General features: G+C 40.5%; 1 long non-coding RNA gene across 1 annotated transcript in view; it reads right to left on the bottom strand.

The window, feature by feature from the left end:
- LOC148147298 (uncharacterized) overlaps window positions 1-22,768 on the bottom strand; it is a 90,362-nt gene extending 67,594 nt beyond the window's left edge. The window contains exon 1 of the long non-coding RNA XR_015759864.1: window positions 22,732-22,768. This is a non-coding gene — a long non-coding RNA (uncharacterized LOC148147298). The remainder of the gene's footprint in view (window positions 1-22,731) is intronic.
- Window positions 22,769-23,315: the final 547 nt, after the last annotated feature.

Genomic DNA, 23,315 nt, shown 5'->3' with positions numbered 1-23,315 from the left:
CAGGCTCCAGTTCACTCTAGAGACTTTAAGCACAGAGTAAGGCTGAAACATTGATGCTGCACTTTGGGGATTCTGAATAGTCAAAGGTGTAGTGTTATAGATGAGACATTAACGTGAACTCAGTCAAACTCTCTAACACCAGTGATTGCCACTTCTGGAGACCTTAGCTAGCTGTAAAGCACTTTGGCATGTACTAAGGTTAAAGAAGTGCTATATAAATGCAAGTCTGTCTTCCTTTTTTTCTTTTTAAAGTCCAGTTATATTCGCCTGTTTTCTTTCCCTCCATATTGATAGTGGCAGATTTGAGAAGCTGATGAAAATTAGGGAAATGAAGAGGAGTGGTTCCAAAAAAGCAGGAAAATGGTTATTATAACATTCTTGAGAGAAAGGACCTATTTCCAGATGTAGGATTTTATCAGAAATCTTTTCTCAATATAAACCTAAGTGATGATTTTTCAAATTTAAAAAAACTTGCATGAGAAAACCTAATTTTCTACCTAACACACATATGATGTTTGTTATTGAATGAATTTTCACTTTCAAACTCATAAACAGCTTTAGGCCGAAAGGTTATCAGCTCATTTCAGTTGGATAAATTATCCTCCTCACCAGGTGCTATTATGAACTCTTTACTTACACAGTTATTGAACTGTTACACTAGGTTTTGTCTTTGATGTATGTGTTGCCAAGCTCCAGCCCTTTACTGCCCATTGTATTTGTTGAGAAGGTCTCCATACTGGATATATAAGGACGAGTGAACACTTTGGATTCAACTTGTTCCTTTAACCAGTCTGCACTCTTATATATGCTTTAAAACATCTTGTGTCTTTCAAACAACTAGGAGATCAATTTTTATTGCTCAAATGTTGTTCTACAACTTAACTACAATTTTTTGTTGTCTGCTTCTTTCTTCAGTGATACAGTCAGAGGTAAAAAGGGAAGAAAAGAATCTTGCAATTATACATCTTCATCCTTGACCTTAGGATGTCCCAAAGCACATAATAGCCTATGAAGTACTTTTGAAGTGTGGTGACTTGGAAGCCAATTTTCACAACAAGCTCCCAGAAAACAACAAGATAATAACCATATGACCATAAGACTTAGGAGCAGAAGCAGGCCATTCAGCCCACCGAGTCTGCTTCCCCAATCAATGTGATCATGGCTGATCTGGTAATCCTCAACTCCACTTTGATGTCTTTTCCCCATAACCTTGACTCCCTTAGTCTTTAAAAATCTATCTCAGCCTTACAGATACTTAACAAACCAGCCTCTATATCCCTCTGTGGTAAAGAATTCCATAGAGTCATTATCCTCGAGGAGAAGTCACCCAGTTCTGGTCACCCTGTTATAGGAAGGATATTATGAAGCTGGAGAGGGTTCAGAAGAGATCTACCAGGATGTTGCAGAATATGGAAGGTTTGAGTTATAACGAAAGCCTGGTTATGTCAGGACTCTCTTCCAATGGCGCCGTAGGAGGTTGATAGGGAACCTTGTAAAACTTTATAAAATAATGAGCGATATAGATAGAATTAAAATGAAAGTTGTCTTTTCCTTAGGATGAGGAATTTCAAGCACATTTTTAAGGTGAAAGGTGAGCAATTTTAAAAAAGGCATGGGGTTTTTTTTTACACAGAGGATGATTCTTTTACGGAACTAGCTTCCTGAGGAAGTGGTGGATACGGGAACAATTACAACATTTAAAAGACATTTGGATAAGTACATAAAGAAGAAAGGTTTAGAGGGATATGGGCCTGGTACAAGCAGGTGGGACTAGTTTAGTTTGGGATTTTGTTTGGCATGGATTGGTTGGACTGAAGAGTCTGTTTCTGTGCTGTATGACTCTCTGACTCCATGTCAACGCTTAGATATTGGATTAGCAACATGGTGGAAGTGAAAGAAACCTGGAAAGTGAGAGTTTGCATCGATCCAAAGGCTCTCAATAACACTTTGATGCAATCTCACTTTCCTATGTCAACTATCAAAGAAATATTGTCACAACTTGTGAAGGCAAAGATCTTTCTGCTTTCAATGCCATGGATGATAAATGGCAAGTGAAGCTAGATAAAAGCAGCAGTTTTCTAATTACATTCTGAATGCCATTTGGGAGCTACAGATGGTTGTGCTTGTAGCTGTCATTTCCACTAATTCAGGAGAATATCAACATAGACAGAACAAGATCATCAGTGATCTTACCAGAGTGGAAGCGATTGTGGATGATTTGCCAATAAATGGATGTGAAGTCAGAATGGAAGACCTAGCAATGTGACTGCTAGAAGGAGCTGAACAAGAAGAAGATGCAATTGAAGATGACTGAAGCCAATTACTGTTGGATCCTGGATCCTCACAATCTGTGAGCTTTAGCAGAGTTGCAATGGCAAAAAGATTGGAAGGCACTGCAATAATTAGCTAGCTTCATGAACAATCCAGCAAAGTTCTTGGAGAATTTGTCATCAGGGTGTGAACCTTCATGTAAATGCACTGCTAAGGATGTGCAATGGCATTATGGCATGGAAAAGAAGCGACCTACCAGAATCAATTGCTAGTGATGACAAGAAGGTACTATAATGTTAATAATGAAGTCATATTGCACTATGATGCCAGAGAGAAAGGGCATAGAGCAACTCTTATTCAAGAAGAACACCTATCTAGGGTGTTAACATAAACTGAGCAAATTGAGAAAGAGCATCTGGCTATTGTCTTTGCTTGCAAACATTTTAATCAATACCTATTTCAGAGAGACAAAGTAACAGTGGGGTCTGAACATATGCTGCCACTTAAGCATTTCCCCAACTGCTTCTCTCTGTTTCAAAGTAGTTGCAAAGAATGTTACTTTGTTTGTGAGATGGTATCTGGATGTGACATGCACTCAAGGCAAACAGATGTACATGCGGCAACAGGCTTCTGAGAGCAGCCACACTCCTTTTGAGCACATTTGAGGATACTAAGATGGACCATTAAAGCTTTCAGATTCAATGAGAAACAGCTTGACGTGGTCTCAAAGTCATCAACTCAATAGAGACATTGAAAGACAAGCATCTCACTCAAGTCAAGTAAACTGCACATGGAAATACAACGCTTGATGCCCTGCAGGAAATAGCGACAAAAGGATATCCCGAAGGCAGGTCATACCTGTTGCAAGAATATTGAATGGACAGAGATGAGGTGGTAGCCCAAGATGGCATCTTGTACAATGCTAATAGAGAAATTCCTAAAGAGATGAGAAGAGAGGTAATTAAATACATCTGAGTATGCAATCAAATAGTTAATTTTCATCTGAAGAAGTCAAAAGAAGTGGTCTACTGGCCACAAGCAAAGAGAATTGAGAACCATATTAGTTAGTGCAGATTTTGTATTGAATACAAAGCTATGCAAGGTCAAGAGCTGCTGTAATACATGACTATTCATCCAAACCAGGGATAAGTTTGGAATGTACCTCTTCACTCTGACAGAAACTGATTATCTTGTCACCATTTATTACTATTCTAACTACTGGAAGTTAGAGTAGCTGATGTCAATGACTAACAAATTGTGGTATCCGAAACCTCATATCAGTAATAACTACATTCCAGACATTGTGATGAGTGACAATGGCTCTCAAATCAGATAAGAAGACTTCAGACACTTCACAAAGGATTGGGAATTTCAACACCAGATCCACCTCCCACACTATTCCAGTCAAATGGAAAGACTGACATGACAGCAAAAATCGAAACGATCATAAGGCAATGGAACAAATTCAACATAAATTTGTACAAGGCAATCCTTTGGCGGAGTAAAGCATCTACTGAAGGCATAGAAAGTTGTCCGACTAATGTTATGCTGCACCAAAACTACTCCAGTTGCAGTGGAAAAAAAAACTGTTGAATCTAGAAGTAGGCACAAGCCTGTGTGACCAAATCAAGACAAAATGATTGAAAGCTATAACTTAGAAAACTTGGAGGAGTGGCAGTGATATTTTAACCACAATTCCTTCCTCATGATAGGTTTGAGAGGGTTGTTTGCTGAACTGTGGAACCTGGCCTATGTTCAATTCAACCACTGCAGTTTTGGGTATCTGATTGACCAGCTCTGGAGAGGTGATTTAATATTAGAAATCTGACCTTATTATATTCAAACTTTATTACTTCATTGTAAACTATTACTGAATAAAGACTTTCACACATGGTTGTTCAACAGAAAAAGCATGCCAATGCAAAATGATATTGCTTGAAGAAACAGACTAACAATGAAATCAGAGACTCTAAAGTTAAGGTTAACACCCATCATCTTGTATTATACAATGTGCTCATTCAGCTGCAGTTGTATCTTTTATCTTTAATACTTCAGTCATTCAGATTATGAACGACCAATGTCCGCACATCAGCTGCTTATATCTACATTTGCTAACACCATGCTGCTAACAGAACCTGAGACCACTCAGTCTGTGCTGTCGGGAGGAAAATGACAATTTTACCGAGACAAGCGTGGAAAATGGTTAATAGATAACTCACCTACCATCTTCTGAAAGAATAACATACTACAATTAAAGCACCTTTGTTATTGCAGATACCAGCAATGTCCCTCTCTTACACATGAATATACCGTCGACCTGCAGGGCCATCAGTTAAAAAGGAAAGTGCTACCATCTGCATCAACCAGGTATCTGAAGACTTGCAGCACATAATTGTGAGAAAAATGTGGCCTCCAGTGGGATTTAAATTTGCAGTGCTAGTGGTGCAAGTTTGTGTTTTCTCAATGGAGTACTTGAGTTGTGAGATCTGCTCGGGTAATGAGATTGTGTTTGGAGATTGCACCACTTATTAATCTTCAATCTCTGACTGTCTGCCTGCTCTTAATCACAAGATAATCTATGCTTTTTTTATCTTAAGATGGTATTTTAAGTAAAGGGCCTTGGCATCTCTGTTTATTTATTGAATTCCTCCCCATTTAAGCTAAGAAATGCATGCTTTATATGCACATCTAAAGAAGTTCAATAGGTTTTGCACTTAGTTTGCCAGAGAACTTACTTTAGTGTGAATTTTAATGACTTCATTTTAAGGTTAATGTTTTTAATACCTAATCTCTGATGTTTTAAGTCTGCTTTCCTTGCTGAATCCAACCAGCTCACAATTAAAGTCATCTTAATTTTGATTAAGAATAAATATTTCTTTCCTTTTCAGTTTTCCTTGATTTGCACCATTGGTCTCCATAAATGGATCCCACCTAAATTCAGCACAGATATTTAAATAGACATACCATAGATGCTAAAAATGATTTCAGGTAAAGAAAAAGAAACATATAACATGGCTAAGATTAGTGGTGAACCTGAGGACTAGAAAAAATTCAAAATTGGCAAAAGACAAACATAAAAAAGAATAATAAAGCGAGGGGAAAAAAATGTTGAGGGTAAACTTGCAAGTCAAATTAAGACCAATAGTAAGAGCTATATAAATAGAAAAAGAGAAGCCAAAGTGAACACAGGACCTTTAGAGAATGAGACTGGGAAAATAATAATGGGGAGCCAGGAAATGGCAGTGGAGTTGAATAAATATTTTGCAGCAATCTCCACAGCAGACAACACTGATTGTATTCCAAAATTACTAAATAATCGAGGGGGAAATGGAAAAGAGGAAATAAATACAATAACCATCACAAGAGAAAAGTGCTCAGGAAACTATTGGGGCCAAAGTCGGATAAGTTCCCTGGACCTGATGGGATGCATCATAGAATATTAAAGGAAGTAACTACAGTGATAATGGATGTACTGGTAATACATTTGCAGGAATCCCTAGACTCTGGCTTGGAAAACCTGCCAATGTAACATTTTTTTTAGAAAAGGAAAGTGACAAAACACAGGAAACACAGGCAAGCTTGTACAATTTCGGTTATTGGGAAAATGTTAGAGTCTGTTATATAGGATATGATAGCGGACCATTCAGAAATAAATAATATCATGAAGCAGTGTCAGCATCACCCAATGAAGGGGGAAATCATGCCTGATAACTGTATAAGAATTCTTTGAGGAGGTAACAAGCAGGGTAGATGAAGAGAAAGCAGTGGATGTAATATATTTGGATTTTCAGAAGGCATTTGATAAGATACACCTCAATAGGATACATAATAAGATAAAAGCTCATGGCAGTGGAGGTAGCATATTAACATGGACAGAGGACTGAATAATGGAAGACAAAGAGTTGGGATATGAGAGGCATTTTCAGAATGATAACTTGTAACTAACTAGTAGTGTGTCGCAGGGATCAGTGTTGGGACCACAATTATTTACAGTGTATACTAATGATGTTGATGAGGAAAGTGAATATACTATCTCCAAGTTTACAGATGACATAAAAAGAAGTGGGAAGGTAAGTGGTGAGGATGACACAAAGAATCTGCAGAGAGGCATAAACAAGTTAAATGAGTGGACAAAAAATTTGGTAGATGGAAGATAATGTGGGAAAATGTGATGTCATACACTTTGGCAGGAACAATAGAGGAGCTGAATATTATTTAAATATAAATAGACTGCAGACAGCTGTGAAACAGAGGGATTTGGGAGTCCTTGTCCATGAATCACAAAAGGGTGTCAAGCGAGGCCATTAGGTATATTCTGGGCTGAGGTTACCAGTCATTTAGTCAGTAAGGAAATCAAGTGTTATGGGGAAAAGGCAGGAAACTGAAGTTGTGGATTATCAGATTAGCCATGATTCATTGAATGGAAGAGCATATCTGATGGGCTGAATGACCTACTTCTGCTCATATTTTTATGGTCTTAAGATGGATCAGGAAGGAAAAGGTGCAATACTATGCCAACTCAAGAGCACACCAACAAAACATGTCCATGCCTGCAATGGACTGAAGCATGTACCACATAATTATTTTTAGCCTGGTAGTAATGACATGGATAGGTGCTTGCTCCTGAAACAGTTGAACATTTTCTGCCATGGGTTAAGAGAGGAGTGGACAGGTGTGATGATTGCTCATAAGGGCAGCCATGATGTAAGAAAGAAAATCAATAACAATACAGCTTGGTAAGTTCGGTTCTGTAATGTGATTCTTGACAATTTTTTTTTTGATAATCTGCACTTCTTCATTTGTTGTGGTTTACTTGTCCATTCACACTCATCAGCTAATTAGATGCCTAGAGCAGTAAAGAATGCAAGATACTAAATCACATGTTTAATATGAATTGCACTTGAGTTCAACAACGAAAATTTACATTAAATGTGGGTCATAATTGTGAGACAATGTCTTGAGAAATAAAAGTCTAAAATACATGTATTGAATCTCCCCAACACATTAAAATGAAATTTCTTTGCTGCAGAAGGCTGATTCACAGAAGGCTCAATATTTTTCTATTTTTTTTTATCTAAAAATTATGCTTCAAACTATTGTACCTTTCCCAGTTCCATCCAAAGTTTGCTGATTTGATTCTAGGGTTACAATGTTGTCAGCAGGGAAATGTCCATCAGTCTGGCCTCTCAGACAGAACTGGCTACAGGAGGTTGCCAGAGAGTGCACCAATTATCTCAGAATCACTTTGAAGGACCCGTGATCTTCATGTTTTACTGTAAACTTAAAATGGGCATTGCTATTGATCTGAGCTGGGAATCGAGAGGGTTCAAATAATCCTAAATTTGAGCAAACTCCTTTTACTCATCTGCCTTGGTGCTTATGAAGAACATGCCACAGCAGTAAGCTACACAGGTAGAAAAGTGACAGACCCAAGTCGATGTTGTTCAAAATAGCAGCACACTGTGCAGAATAGCATATGATCGTTTAATATATAAAAGGTCTTCTTTACAGGTTTCACAAAGGCACTTTATTCCAGCTGCATCAAAGCACAGTTGGCTATGACTCCACTAAATGTCTGACTTTGAATATCAAGAAGAGAATCTAAGCCATACTTCTGACACTAAAAGAATGAATTGAGCTGGCAAGAGCTTTGGGGGATGAGTCTAAACACTTTTCTTATCTGGCATAATATCTTTGACATGTTTCTGCCAACTTCAGCTTAGGAAATCTATATATACATATTGTACAATGTTTCCAGTTGTATTTACATGAGACTCTGTTGTTTGAATTCAATTCAAACCATAGCTAAAGGTATTTCAACACTAGAAAGGCAGCAATATGTTAAACCGCTGCAAAATTGAATCCATACAATGACGATCTATTCCCAGAAGACATCACAACATGTTGTGTATGGCTAATGGGGAAAGTTTTAAATACAACCAAAGGCTTTTTATTGGCAGATTTCTTTCCACAGAAAATAGTGCTCACAAAACTGTTAACAGCTGGTTCACACCAGTGCTGACCACACCCGGATTTTGTCGGGTCAGTGGGACAGCATTTCATTTGAAGAATCTTGTCTTGTCAACTCTCTACTTTATCAGTGGGAGCTTTATGAGGTCAGGAAACCTCATGTTACACATTGTCCCAAGGACTAGAACCCCATTCTGGGCAATATCAAAAACAATAAGGTCTAGCAAGTCCACAGGGCTTAGTACTAGGTCCTCAACATTGGTTGTTAAATATTAATGATTTAAACTTGGAGTGCAGGGCAAAATTTGCAGATCCAAAGCTGAGGTATTGTGAATGGTGAGGAAGATTGTACTAAATTTTAAGAATACATAGACCGTTGGAATGAATGGACAAATAGCAGAATAAATCTAATGTAGTGTGAAGTGATTATATTTTGGTGTGAAATGAGGAGGGGCAAGTTTTGTTTTCAATTTGTTCAAGTGAGCAGGGTGTCACTCACTAGACTTGGCATTTATTGCCCATCCCAGAATACTCTGGTGAAGGTTGTGGTGTCCTGCCTTGTTGAACAGCTGCAGTCCTTGCAGTCTCACAGTGCTGCTCAGGCTGGAGGTCCAGGATTTTGACTCAGCGACAGTGATGGAATGGCAATAAAGTTTGTCTTAGAGTGGTGGTGTCCCCATGTATCTGCTGCCTTTTTACTTCCAGATGATAGAAATTGTAGATTTGGAAAGTGCTGTGTTAATGCAATTCATTGTGATACAGTACATGCTGTCACCACAGTATGAATAGGTAATGTTGTTGAAGGTGATAGATGGGGTTTCAATCAAGTACACTGCTTTGTCCTGAGATATCCAGAATCTTGAGTGTTATTGAAGCTGCACTCATCCAGGTAAATGTGTTCCATCAATTGTACCTTGAGGGTGAACAGACTTTGGAGATACAATAGATGAGTTACTATACAATTCCCAGCCCCTGACTTGCTCTTGTAACCATTGAACTGATGTATATTTTTTCTTCATTCAGGCGATGTCGGTGTCGCTGGCTGACCCAGGAGGTATTGCTCAGCTTTGATTTGATCTGATTTATTGTCGTCACTTGTACTGAAGTACAGTGAAAAGGTTTGTTTTGGGGGCAAACAAGGACATACAGATCATAGGGTGCTTAGACAGAGCAAGATATACAAAGTAACAGCTGCACAGGACGTACACAAAGCAAGATCAACATTAGCAAGAACAACGTTATTTGAAGTTAGGTTTATTCAACAGTCTAATAACAGCAGGAAAGAAGCTGTTCTTGAAAGTGTTGGTGCATGTGTTTAAGCTTCTACATCTTCCGCCTGACAGAAGAGGTTGGAAGAGAGCATTACTGGAGTGGGAGGGGTCTTTGATGATTTTGGCAGCCTTTTTGCAGCAATGAAAAGTATAAATGGAGTTCATGGATGGGAAGTTGGCTTCCATGATGGTCTGGGCTTGCAGACAATTTTCTGTAGTTTCTTATGGTCCTGAACAGAGCAGTTGCCGTACCAGTCCGTTATGTCTCCAGGTAGAATGTTTTCTATAGTGAGGGTCCTTCTGGACATGATGAATTTCCTAAGCTGCCTGCGGAAGAAGAGACATTGTTGTCCTTCTTGACCGTTGCATCTACATGGGAAGTCCAGGACAGGTTGTCAGTTATCATCACTTCAAAGAACTCAACACTTTCGACCCTCTCCACCTGAGCTCTATTGATGTAGATATGGCCCAGTCTTCCTCCTTGCTTCCTGAAAGAAATTTTCAATTCCTTTGTTTTGCCGACATTGAGATAGAGGTTGTTCTCATTGCACCACAACACCAAGCCCTCCATCTCCTTTCTGTATTCTGACTTGTTGTTGTTTGATATCTGTCTTACCATGGTATTCTCAATAGCAAACTTGTAGATGGCGCTTGAATGGAATTTGGCTGTACAGTCGTGGGTGTACAGGGAGTACAGTAGAGAGCTGAGAATTCATCTTTGTGGTGTGCCAGTGTGGAGGGTTATCGTGGGGGAGATGTTGTCTATCTTCACTGATTGCGGTCGGTGGATGGGGAAGCTGAGGATCCAGTAGCAGAGGGCGGAGCTGAGGCATGGGTCCCGGAATTTTGAGATGATTCTGCAGGGGATTATGGTGTTGAAGGTGGACCTGTGGTCAATGAGCAGGAGTCTGATGTAGGTATCCTTGTTGTCCAAATGTTACAGCGATGAGAACAGGGTTAGGAAAATGATGTCTCCTGTAGACCTGTTTGACCCAGTATGACAAATTGTAGGGGATGGAGGCAGGCTGGAAGGCTGGAGTTGATGTGGGCCATGACCAACCTCTCCAAGCATTTCGTGATTATGGAGGTCAGAGCCACAGGGCGGTAGTCATTAAGGCACATGGAATTTTCTTTGGTGCTTGGATGATGGTGGTCTTCTTGAAGCAGGTGGGGACTTTGGCTTGAAGCATGGAGAGGTTGAAGATGTTGTTGAATACCTCCACCAGCTGGTCTGCACAGGATCGAAGGGCACAGGACTGGTCGCATTTTTCGGATCTCCTCTCGGGAAAACGTCTGCAGCAGTGACAGAGGGAATAGTGCGTCTGGAACTATTGGGGTAGGTGACACCATCCTCCTGGCATTCTGTTGAACTGAGCATACAAAGCCACCTGAGTGGCTTGCTAGAGTAATTTCAGAGTCAACAACATTGCTGTGGATCTGAAATCCGTGAGGCCAGACCAGGGTAAGGACAAAAGATTTCCTTCCCTAAAGAGCATTAATGCAGTTTTTTTTTAATGACAATGATTATTACATATTTGCCATTATGCTAGCTTTCAATTCTGGATTTTGATTGAATTCAAATTTTACCATCTGCCAAGATGGCATTAGCCATGTTTTCTGGATTACTAGTCAAGAGGGATTAGCATATTGCAACCTCCTTCCCTGATTCAGTTCAGCTTCTGGCTAGTGGAAATTTCCAGGATGTTGATTTGTGGGGAACTCTGCAACGGAAATACTATTAAGTGGCAGAGGACAATAGCTCGAATCTGTCTTGTTTGAGAAGGCTATTGTATGGCACTTGTGTGACACAAATGTTTCTTCCCACTTTCTGACTTCCCACTTGTAAGCTCAGGCTTGGATATTATTATGGTGTTTCTGCATTCGATTTAAGCTGCTTCAGTACCTAAAGGCTTGTGAATGATGCTGAACATTGTGCAGTCATCAGCGATCAATCCCACATTGACCTAATGATGTAGTGAAGGTCAGTGATGAAACAGCTGAAGATAGTTAGGCTTAGGACACTACCATGAGGAACTTCTGCAGAGATATCCTGGGATTGATATAATTGACTACCATGACCATCTTCATTTGTGCCATGGATTGATTCCAACCAGGAGAGTGCTTCCCTCCGTTCCCCTCCCAATTGCCATTGAGTCCAATTTTTTGCCAGTGTTCCTTGTTGTCTCACTCTGTCAAATATGCCCTTGATGTCAAAAAATATTCACTTTCACTTTGCCCTCAGAATTCCACTGTTTTTGTCCATTATGAACCAAGTCTGCAATGAGGTCAGGCACCAAATGGCTCTGGCAGAACAAAAACAGAGGGTCAGTGAGCGGGTTATTCCATTGTAAATGCTATTTGATAGCACTGTTGACAAATCCTTCTATTACTTTGAAGAGTAGACTGATAGCCCAGTAATTGGCTGGATTTAATTTGTCATTTTTTTTTGTCACGCAGGATGTATGTGGACTATTTTCCACATTGATGCATAGAAACCAGTGTTGTATTGGGACAGTTTTACGAGGATGCATCTTTTTCCAGAGCATAAATGTTTCATCCTAATACTGGAATGTTATCAGGGCCCACAGCCATGGTAAAGTTCAGTGCCTTCAGTGACTTCTTGCGATCAAATAGAGTGAATTAAATTGGTTGAAGATTGACATCAGTGAAGCTGGAGATCTCAATGCTGAGATGGATCATCGACTCACCACTTCTGGATGGAAATGGGTCAGCCTAATTTTTTACACAGATGTGCTGGTCTCCTCCATCATTGAAGATTGGGATATTTGGCCAACTCCATATTTTCCCAGTCTGTGGACACCTGAGCTCGGTATGAACTCAGAAGAGTAGCAGACAGTAGGTAGACATGAACACCTCCATGGCCTGCTGCATGGACAATTAGGTTCTCCAATCTGTCTTTCTGCCCCACCATATGGGGTGGTGATAGGTCGGGAGTGTGGCACTGAAGTGCAATAAAATCTTTAAAGCAACTCCTTTAAAAACAAATATGGTTTGCAAATGGAATAGTGAGAGTAAACATGAAAACCAGTTCCTCTTGGCTGGAGAAACTATATACTGCTTGGTATCTGGTAAATCTACTTGAATGTTTATTGTATGTAAGTTTTGGATGCAACCCTTTCTATCCCAGGTCTCCAAGGGAAAGAAGGAGATCTCCCTTATAGAGAACTCTCTACTGGGGATGCCCGCCATTGGAAGGTAAGACATTACCTCGCAATGGACATGCTCATTCTGGACTGCTGTCTACTCACCAATGACAGAGTCATATAATCATAAAATCATCATTAATTACGATGAATCTCATTATATCACATTAGCTAGGAGGTTGGCTGGGGTCAGGGCCCAGGGAATGGATTGTGTGGTGGGGACCAAAAGCAATAGACTGAATTCTCACGGCTCCATAATTTTGGACTTGGAGGTGGGTGGGGAGAAGGAAAATAAGAGAAGCAATTCTGGGACACTGGATACTGAAGTTGCTGGGGAATGTGTCCATGTGCAGGCCATGTATCAGACATGGGTTGCCTGGTTTGCAGAGTTGGGCAGCCAAATACATTGGAGAAAGTGAGGACTGCTGTGCTTTTCTAGCACTGCACTTTGAGCCAATTACATTGGCCAAAGCCCAATTGGGGTAATTTTCCTCCTGCTGAAATGTGAATGGAGGATTGAGTGCATTGAAGGCAGAATCCCTGAAGGGACCTTGGGGGTGCTACTGGAGCTAAAACCTTCATGTCTCATTGATTGGCCACTGTGGATGAAAGGTTGCATTTTGTGACCATTCCAGATCCAAGCAGATTGCTGTGCTGGTCCAGGTTTTGTTTGTTTTTTTTCTTGCTGTGCAGGCCTTCAATGGTACCTCCATACCGAGGAGCTTTCAGGGTCTCCAAGCTGCCTTAGCAGCATCAATCGCTCTCATATAGGTCTGCTTGGTCTCCAGAGCTGCCAAACATCTGACTGGACCTGCAGCATCAGGATGGCGATGGTGAGTATGAAGGTAGCCAACTAGAAAGCCACCTACAGAAAGATTCCTGAGCTAGTCTTGCTGCCAGCAGGTGTGGGTTCAAGAGCTGCATTTACTCTTGATATTAGCATCCTGAAGCTCATATAAAAGCTCCACTCCAACAGCTTTGACCTTCTCAGGGAATTTCAGCTCATCACAGTCTAACCTGACAATTTCAGAGGTTAGTGGAGGAGTCAAGTGAGTTGGCGGTTAGGGACAGTTGGTCATCATCAGCATTCATGTGCTTTCATCCCAACATTGTGCTTTCAAATACTGCTGCTGAGGGGTATGTAACTGGAAATGTGACGAAACCAAGGGTAGGTGCTTGAGAGATGTCAGAGGAAGAAAAGCTATTGAAAGTGATCCTCTGACTATGACTGTACAGATAAGAATGGAACCTCTTTCCATGGGGTGGCATGATGGCTCAGTGGTTAGCACTGCTGCCTCACAGCACCAGGGACCCGGGTTCGATCCCAGCCTTGGGCGACTATCTGTGTGGAGTTTGTATGTTCTCCCTGTGTCTGTGTGGGGTTCCTCCCACAATCCAAAGATGTGCAGGTTAGGTGAGTTGGGCACGCTAAATTGTCCATAGTAATCAGGGACGTGTCAGTTCATTGCATTAGTCAGAGGTAAAATGTGGGGAATGGGTCTGGGTGGCTGCTCCTCTGAGGGTTGATGTGACCTGTTGGGCTGAAGGGCCTGTTTCCACACCGTAGGGATTCTATCTACAATATCTATGTACAGGAACCAGATGAATATAGTCACACTGACTTAGACAGGCATAGTAGGGTGGACTGTGCATTAACATGTTGGTAGCTGTAGGCAGTTTAAGAAGGACAAAAGTGGATAGTTTACCTTTGTCGTAGTCACATAACTTATGATTTTAGACTTTGACAAGACCTGCTTTAGTTCAGGGGAAAGGGCAGAAACGTGATTGCAACAAATCAAACATGGTGTTCCTGAAAAGAATTGACATGGATTTGTGAACCAATGACACCTTCAAGGATTTTGTGGAAGTTAAGGAGGCTGTAGACAGAATGAATGTTTATATTAACAGCGATGTTAGTGAGGAGAGGTTTGATAATGGAGGACTGGATGGGAGCGGAAAGAGGGGACAGTTAACAATACTCACCAACAAAAGACCAGGAATAGAAAGTTGGGTGGTGAGCAGTTTATCAGGAAGAGGGTCAAGGGAGCTGAAGTTGGATCTCCTGGGATAGATTAGCTATAAAGGACATGAAAGGAGATAAGTATTTGAATTGCTGTTTATAATCTTACTTTAGAAGTTTTAGAGTCGAGAGTGTGGTGCTGGAAAAGCACAACAGGTCAGGCAGCATCCGAAGAGCAGGAAAATCGAGGTTTTGGGCTTAAGCCCTTCATCAGGATTCAACCCTGATCTCCAGCATCTGCAGTCCTCACCTTTTTCCTTTTGAAATTTTAGGGGTTGGTAAGATATTTATAATGGCAAACACATTCAATAAAGTGGAAAGAAGCAATTTGCTCTGCTGGGAGCCTTCGGGACAAGACAGCATAATTTCAAAACTTGTGATGGAAACAAAAAAAATGCTTTTTCCACATAAAGTGCAATGGAATTCATGGAATCATCAAATTATTACAGTGCAGAAGGAAGCCATTTAACTCATTGATCTTTGAAACAGCATTCTCCTGCTTTCAACCCTGCACTTTCTTACTTTTTAAATGACAGTCTAACTTTCTTTTGAATGTTTTAGTTGGTCTTGCCTCTTACTCTCACACTGCCTCCTACACTCTAAGAAAGTCCATTCAGAACTTTAACCCCACTCACTGGATGAAAAATATTTTTCTCATCGCTTTTCTTATTGTGCCAATTACCTTTAAATTGACGCTGTCTCCTTTGTTTTTATTTATGATTGGGAGCAGTTTCTCCCTATCTATTCTATACAAACACCTCTGAAAACCTCTTTCAGATTTCTTCTCAGATTTCCTTTCCACATAGCAAACAGTTTTAACTTTCAGAACATCGAACAGTACAGCACAGGAACAGTTCCTTCAGCCCACCATGTTGTTATTCTTATCTAATCATATCTGCCCGTACATGGTCCATATCCCTCCAATTCCTGCCTGTTCATGTGTCTGTCTAAATGCACCTTAAATATTGCTCGCGTAAGTACATCTACCACTTGGTCTGGAAGCACTTCCTTGGCACCTACCTATCTCGGTGTAAAAACACTTGCTTCACACATCTTTTTTTTCCAATCTGTCTTCATAACTGAGGTCTTCATGCCTGGGACTCTTCCCAGGAATTTTGAAATTCTTTTGGGCAAAGTTTTATTTTAATTAGGTCAAACTACCAAAGATATGGATTCAAATGGACCAAAGTATATAAGGTGCTGATTCCTTGAGACCTAACTTAATGGCGCATTTTTCTTTATTTGTGGATGGGATGAGGACCAGGCTAGGGTCAGCATTTATTTCCCATTCCTAATTGCCCAGAGGGCATATGAGGCAGTAGTGGAATCTCATATGTTCCCACATTCCTATTGTTATTTGGATTGAGTGCAGAGCTGAACTTGAATCTGAAAAGTTGCATCGAGTTTCCTCAGGAATGTCAAATTTATGTTAATTTGACTGAACTTGGGCTCATCAAAGCCTTTTCTTTGAAAGATGGCATGTTTATCTATAAGACTAACATGTGGAAGTGTGACTTGATCTTCGGCACAACATTTCCCACTGCTGTGGCAAATCTGTGGCTAAAATGATAATGCACTCTTTCAACATGTTTTTAAATAACTTGTCGGTCGAGTGGAAACTGCTGTTGGATCTTGCAGGCAGGTAGAGTTGATCAGTATTCAACCCCTTAAAAGAAAGGAAAAATCTTTACATTTAACGCTCACAACTTTTCCTTTAATTTTGAGCAATCCAATCGGTTGTTTCCAGTCTATGGCAATCCAGCACTAGATATGTATCCTTTTAAACGTTAAGCTTTCATGGATTGGAGGCATGTATTGAATCCATAGTAATCTACCAGAGGTTAGGAACACATCAATATTTTCCTGTTCATTGTTTAAAGTATGTTTCATTTCTGGTGTCCTGCAAATGCTCACACTCTTGCTTTGATGATCAATTTTAGTTTCAAGTTTTACCTGAAGGTTAGCCCCGAACCTAAAACTTATCCGAAAGTGTTTATGTAAGAATGATCTGGCAGCATAAAGTCAACAAACATGTCCTCCTCTTTAGAAGTCTCAGGTTCCACACCCTCTAAAAGAGTAGCAGTCCAATCCTCAGGTCAGAACCTGACTGGCAGAAAGATTTTCAGCAAATGCTGATGCCCAGGTTTCCAAAGTTGTGGGGGTTGGGGGAGTTGGTTGGGGAGGGGGGTGGGGGGGGGAGGGAGGCGGTGTTTGTGGGGGCGTGCAGTACATGCAAACAATGAGCCAGCTGGGTTTATTTCATGCACACGTCTTATAGTCTGAGACAGTGGAAACTCAGGCAAGGAGGGTGTGTGTATGCATGAGAACAGGGATAGGGAGATCCAAACAGCCAAAATAGCGAAATAGAGACAGAAAGGAAAAACCAATATACAGCTAGAAGCAATAGCAATGAAGAGACACAAGGAGCAATGCTGTGCAAGAACACTGATTTTTAAGTATCACAACTACAGCAAGCTTTCACATAATCGACTTCACCAAGGGCCTCTAGTAAAATTATCTGCTGCACCTTGTTTTGTTTAAAAAGATATACACACTTATAGAGTTGCTATTTGAATACTACTTGAATGATTATGGAACTTTATTAAATTATGTAGAGATTTATGGTTGAGAACTGACAAGAAACTTATCCTTTGGAACTTTACAGCAAAGGCTGTGATTCCTCTGCAATCCAGGGAGGCCACAATGTAATCTGTACTCCTATACTGGAATCAAACCTGATTTTTCCACTACAAACATTTCATGAAAGGACTGTTGCCCCACATCGACATAATTCTGCATTATCTTTCTTCATTATGTACACAAGTGATAACTTTGTAGACAAATCACCTCTTCCACTTTATGGGATGTGTAATCTCATATGTGTGTATATTGGAAGCTATTTTGGAAAATTCAGTTTCAAAATGCAAAAGAAAATAGTCCCAAATGTGTGGCAAAGAAATCATCCAATTGCAAATATGGAAGTGTGCACAAGGGCTTGTTCAAATCCCATGTCTGGATGCTGTTCAAAGTCACAGTAAGAACCAGAAGAGTTTCTCAGAGCTGGTAAGATGGGAAGTTGGGAACTTATAGAAAGACAAGGGAAGTTGCCCTTCAATGAACAATTTCAATTGTGTTTATCTATACCAAAAGTCTTCAGACTGGATGTTAATAATGTTGCATATGGCAGATGAATATGTATGTACTAAGTACTTGCAGCTGACATAAAGCATGCCAAATGTGCATCATTTTCAACCACATTCCCACATGTCACAAGAATCAAACTGATAATTTGAGGAAGAATGACATGCCTAAAGTGTCACAAGTCTTTAGCTTGATGTGTCATTTTTGACAATTAAAATTACATTTTTATGTACAAGCGCACTATTAGATTTTTCCACTGTCGACCTGCCAGCTTTGCCTGAGCCTTGACTCTTATTCCCTGAATTTTCAGATTCACAGATGGAATTCTTCCAATGTTTTTGTCCCAAGTCTCAGGTGAAATTTAATTGGATTCTTGGAGTGAGAGATGTGTAGCAGAATTTTAAACCACTCTTTGTTAAACCCAGTACACTGATGAAATCTTCTGACCAATAGCCTTAAAACTCAACTAATAGGGTGAATACAGGAGAATTCTACCAACGAAGTATGTATTTTATTTCAAAACAGAAGCTTGCACAAACAGATGTGTTAGTTTTATGTGTAGCATTTTTTTTAGTTGGAGTTTTTTTGTGCAATATTGGTATCACTGACAAACATTTATTACACAAAAGATTGCATTCGGTCCACGTAATTTATTGCATGACTTACAACGGCACGGTTAAAGTCAAGCCATAACTGGCTATGTTAAACCATCTCCTCTTTAAAATATTTCAGAAATTCTATTATAAGCCACATGAAAATTTCTGCAACATGCAAAAGGAAACCTCCCAAGGATCAGCTCTGTGCTCAGGGGGTTAAATATGAAATTTATTTTTTCGCAAAGACCTTTCTTATCATGTTACTGTCAGCTCAAAAATGACATTTTCCTGATCTGATCCTGGAGAGATAGCTCTGGGATTTTATTAGCTGTGCAGATACTGACTGCTGATCAACCTATGGAGACCCATCAAGGACTGTTTTCAATCATAATCCCTGACCCTCAGTAACTTCCTCTTACCATCTATTGACATTGACCTTAAAATGCAGTAAGATAAGATAACAGATCCTGTTGTGTTTAAGAAATGTGTCGTCTTATGGAGCTTGAAGAACTGATGCCTCATTGCTTAAAATGCTCTATTAAAGTATATTTTAGCCAATGAAATTAACACAAAAATGATGGGAAAAATCTAGGCTGGTATTGTTACATCTTTCATATTTTGACTAAATATAAAATTGGGATCTTTGTGTGATTATTTTGGCTAAGATTAGGAAAGAGGTCACTGCCAGGTCCCCTACAGAAGTTCATTACAATTTTCAAATTCCAATTCCCTGGCCATTACAGATAAATCTCCCGTGGAGGTGCCGAGGCTTTTAAATATTTTCACTTGCTTATTGCTATGCTGTTGACTTAGCAGAGATTGTACAGCCATGTCATTAGCTCGGTATCACATTGAAGTAAATGAAGAGGCGGAGTCAGACATCGTCACACAGTTTAAATCCAAATAATGCAGCTGCTGTATTTTCTGTTTGGACACTTCAGGAGGGAACGTGTTGCTTGAAAGGATAAAAATAATGAATAGATTAACTCCCAGAAGGGCTTCTCCTGAAAGAAGTGGAATCCCTTAGTCCTGTTTTCTTGAAGGGGTTACTTTGAAAAGTCACTTTGCCAGATAGAACTGAAATCTGAAATCTCAGAATGAACAATGCTTTATGTGACTCCCAGTAAATCAACCTTCATTTGAGTGCTTGCCTGCAATTTTCTTTTCAAAGCATTTTGATTAAACATTGGTTTTCATTTTGCTGGTTTTTAAAATAATTTTTAAGGCTCCACCTACATTTAGTTTTACAATATTGAATCATTTAATGGCATATTAAGTGTAATTTATGTAAGATCATTTTCAACAGCATCAAAATCAAGAATTGACATATCGTACTACAAGGTAAAAACAATGACTGCAGATGTTGGAAACCAGATTCTGGATTAGTGGTGTTGGAAGAGCACAGCAGTTCAGGCAGCATCCAAGGAGCTTTGAAATTGACGTTTCGGGCAAAAGCCCTTCATCAGGAATAAAGGCAGAGAGCCTGAAGCGTGGAGAGGTCAATTTTGCTGCTCCTTGGATGCTGCCTGAACTGCTGTGCTCTTCCAGCACCACTAATCCAGAATATCGTACTACAAACCATACGGGACAGGAAATACTCATAAAACCTGCCTACCCTTTTGAGTTTCATTAATCAAGCCAGCAGATTGTAGAGCTGCTCCCTTATTAGACAGACACAATTGGTGGTGATTTAACCTGAGGGCCACCATACCTTAGGCAATTAGAAAGGTTGAGAAGGTGACTCCTTCATGGTAACCTCAGCCAGTGATGAGAATTGAACCCATACTGTTCACATCATGCTGCTTTGCAAACCAACCATCCAGCCAGCCAAGATAAACTGATCCCTAATGTGATGGCACATCATAGCAGACTGCATTCAACAGGGGCAGCACAATGGCTCAGTGGTTAGCACTGCTGCCTCACAGCACCAGAGACCCAGGTTTGATTTCTGCCTTGTCTGTGTAGAGTTTGCACATTCTCCCTGTGTCTACGTGGATTTCCTCCCTCAATCCAAAGATGTGAAGGTCAGGTGAATGGGCCATGCTAAATTGCCCATAGTGTTGGATGCATTAGTCAGGGGCAAATATAGGGTAAGGGAATAGATCTGGGTGGTTTACTCTTCAGAGGGTCGGTGTGGACTTGTTGGGCCGAAGGGCGTGTTTCCATACTGTAGGGAATCTAATATGGTTTCCCTGACAGACATGCATGGAGTTTCTGAAAATGAAAGAGTCCATTAAATGTCGATTGTATTTTGAAAGGAAAATGGAGTATGGAATCTGACAGGGATCTGAGTGACATGGGCCACAATGGGGTGTTTGGCAGCATAATACGGTCAGTCCAATGAAGCCCATCTTGACAGCAAGATCAGAATGCTCTACCTTTTCTGTTTTTCATAAACGGTGCAATGAGATTCTCCGAGGACAGCTGTGAGATGCTAAATGATGCTCTTTATTGATGGTTAAATGCCTTGTTAATGTCTCATTAATATTTAAAACCCCGCCTTAGCAAAACAAGCTAGATGTCAGGAAAACTCAACAAGGAAACTAGAGTGAGCATTTGGCAGATTCAGCTCCACCACTTACTCCAAATGACCTCCATGTTGGACACTGGACACCAATGTCTCAGGACATGTTCCATGGGTACTGGCTACTGTTATGGACCAGGCAAAACCTCCTCAAAGTATATTAAGAAGATAGTCCAGACCCTATGTTTTTTTTATTTTAAAGGTAAATGTAAGACATTGTATTTTAGATATAATTCTACTTGATATTAAGCAAAACACACTTTATATTTAATACTACAATTAAAATAAAGATAAAATAAAAATAAAACAAGCTGATGAAGGTATTAAAAGTAGTATTAGCAAATTTGCTGATGACACAAAGCTGGGTGGCAGGGTGAAATGCGAGGAGGATTTTAGGAGAATACGGGGTGAGCTGGACAGGCTGGGTGAGTGGATGGATGCATGGCAGATGCAGTTTAATGTGGACAACTGTGTGGTTATTCAATTTGGTGGCAAGAACAGGAAGGCAGATTACTACCTAAATGGAGTCAAGTTAGGTAAAGGGGCAGTACAATGAGATCTAGGTGTTCTTGTACATCAGTTAATGAAAGCAAGCATGCAGGTACAGCAGGCAGTGAAGAAAGCTAATAGCATGCTGGCCTTCATAACAAGAGGAATTGAGTATAGAAGCAAAGAGGTCCTTCTGCAGCTGTACAGGGCCCTGGTGAGACTGCACCTGGAATACTGTCCACAGTTTTGGTCTTGAAATTTGAGGAAAGACATTCTGGCTATTGAAGGAGTGCAACGTAGTTCACGAGGTCAATTCCCGAAATGGCGGGACTATCTTACGCTGAAAGATTGGAGCGACTGGGCTTGTATATGCTTGAGTTTAGAAGGCTGAGAGGGGATCTAATTGAGATGTATAAGATTATTAAAGGATTGGACATTCTGGAGGCAGGAAGCATGCTTCCGCTGATGGGTGAGTCCTGAACCAGAGGACACAGTTTAAAAATAAGGGGTAGGCCACTTAGAACAGAGTTGAGGAGAAACGTCTTCACCCAGAGAGTGGTGGGTGTATGGAATGCTCTGCCCCAGAAGGCTGTGGAGGCAAAGTTTATGGATACTTTCAAGAAAGAGTTGGATAGACCTCTTAAGGATAGTGGAATCAAGGGTTATGGGGATAAGGCAGGAACAGAATACTGATTGAGGATGATCAGCCATGATCATAATGAATGGTGGTGTTGGCCTCGAAGGGCAGAATGGCTTACTCCTGCACCTATTGTCTATTGTCTATAATTACCTTGACTGTAACCCTATCAAAATAATACATATATCACCTATCACTAATTAACGGTTTCAATATAGTAACATCCCATAAACACATCCTTGCTAAAGACAAATTCAGTAAAATAAATTGTCTCACATGTAATTCAGCAGCAGGAAGAGAACTCCAACTTTTAGCTGGAACAGAGAGAGGAATTAGATCTTCATATCCAACTTCAAGACCCCAGCAACTGCTGAAAACTAACACTGAAAATCCTGGTTCTGTGGTAGCTTAACCCTACCCAGTCAAGCTGCTTCTATTGTTCCAAATTTAAGAAATAAAAACCCAAAGCCTCACAAGCTTTATTGGCTTTGAGCAGACCATTTGCCACCTCTGTCTCAACTTTCCTTCAAATAAAGTACAGGACAAAATGCACCTCTAAAAGCTATAGTATCGTCATACTATACACACCCCATGTCCAACATAAGCCACTCTCTAAAAACCCTCATTGCACATTTCTGATTCACTTACAGATCACTTCTGCACTTCAAAGCTGCGTTGTGGGCTGTACTGGCTCACTATCATTGTACTGCTGCAGCAGGGATACTTTGTGCTCAGGGATATGCACGCAATTCATGGACTGAATCAGGCAGCGTCTTCGAGCTCTTTACTTGCTATAAGAGTGTTCACTTGCTTTGACTTGCCTGGACGCTCACTCCCTTGTATTGGATTTTTGTGCATCTCCCCCAAGGATACCAGGCTCATATTACTGTTGTCTTGTCTTGCTATTTAGTGCAGCTTCAAAGCCTGGAGGCTTGTCACAGTTGTCAACAGACCTTCACTTTGGGGTTCCCAGTCATTAAGTCAAGGACAGCCTTTCATACCAATTCAGGACCTGCTTGGGGTGGTCAGAATCAAGATGTGGTGAGGAAGGGGTGAGGAGCTGAATGAGGGGCATGCCACACTGTCTGTGCTTATCTGGATGCACAATGGGCTTTTAAAGCTTGTGGGCGCAAAGGATGCCAGTGAATTCTGTCAAATCCAGTCAGTGGCGATGTGCTCCAGGAATGATGGGGTGGAAATTGGATGTGTGAGGCACCATGCTGGTGTGGTAG

Source organism: Chiloscyllium plagiosum, unplaced genomic scaffold, assembly GCF_037043375.1.
Source record: "Chiloscyllium plagiosum isolate Xiang-an unplaced genomic scaffold, Cpla_swu_hap1 HiC_scaffold_17, whole genome shotgun sequence".
Lineage (NCBI taxonomy): Eukaryota > Metazoa > Chordata > Chondrichthyes > Orectolobiformes > Hemiscylliidae > Chiloscyllium > Chiloscyllium plagiosum.
Note: the sequence above shows the minus strand (reverse complement) of the source record. Positions and strands in the feature narration are given on the sequence as shown.